Source organism: Orycteropus afer, unplaced genomic scaffold (assembly GCF_000298275.1).
Source record: "Orycteropus afer afer isolate SDZICR_OR568_19922 unplaced genomic scaffold, OryAfe1.0 scaffold00389, whole genome shotgun sequence".
Classification (NCBI taxonomy): Eukaryota; Metazoa; Chordata; class Mammalia; order Tubulidentata; family Orycteropodidae; genus Orycteropus; species Orycteropus afer.
Window position 1 is genome coordinate 1755389 of NW_006921976.1, and position 699 is coordinate 1756087.

The following is a 699-nucleotide window of genomic DNA, read 5'->3' on the forward strand; positions in this document are numbered from 1 at the left end:
TCTGTGAGTTCTGTGTGGCCACTGCAGTGAATTATCGAACCCAGGAGAGAGGTGGTGGGTGCTTTGGGAGGAATGGTTGGTGAAAGGGCTGGAGGACGCAGCATATCTGGCCTTGCAGTAATAGGCCTTGGGCTATTAATGGTAATTCTTTCTTCCTCTTGTGGGATTAGAGGAGGTCAGAACATGTGGCCTCCTTGCTGTTTTTGCAACAGGTCATAAAGAAATTACCAACAAAAAAAATCCTGGCCCAGATCATTTTACCAGAGAATTCTACCAAACTTTCAGAGAAGAAGTGACACCAATCCTACTCAAACCATTCCAAAACATAGAAAAGGATAGAATCCTCCCTAACTCATTTTATGAAGCAAGCATAACCTTGATACCAACACCAGGCAAAAACATCACTCAAAAGGAGAACTATAAACCAATATCCATCATGAATATAGATGCAAATATATTCAACAAAATCCTAGCCACTAGACTCCAGCAACATATCAAGAAAATCATTCACTATGACCAAGTGGAATTCATAGCATGTATGCAAGTATGGTTCAATATTAGAAAAACAATCAATGTCATCCACCACATAAATAAAGAAAAATAACCACATGTGCATATCAATCAATGCAGAAAAGGTATTTGCTAAAATCCAACACCCATTCCTGATCAAAACTTTCGGCAAAATAGGAATAGAAGGGA

The 699-nt window shown here is 39.2% G+C and overlaps 1 protein-coding gene across 1 annotated transcript in view; it reads right to left on the bottom strand.

Annotated features, from left to right (window-relative positions):
• GRID2 (glutamate ionotropic receptor delta type subunit 2) overlaps nucleotides 1-699 on the bottom strand; it is a 1108517-nt gene that overhangs the window by 948099 nt on the left and 159719 nt on the right. The window lies entirely within an intron of this gene.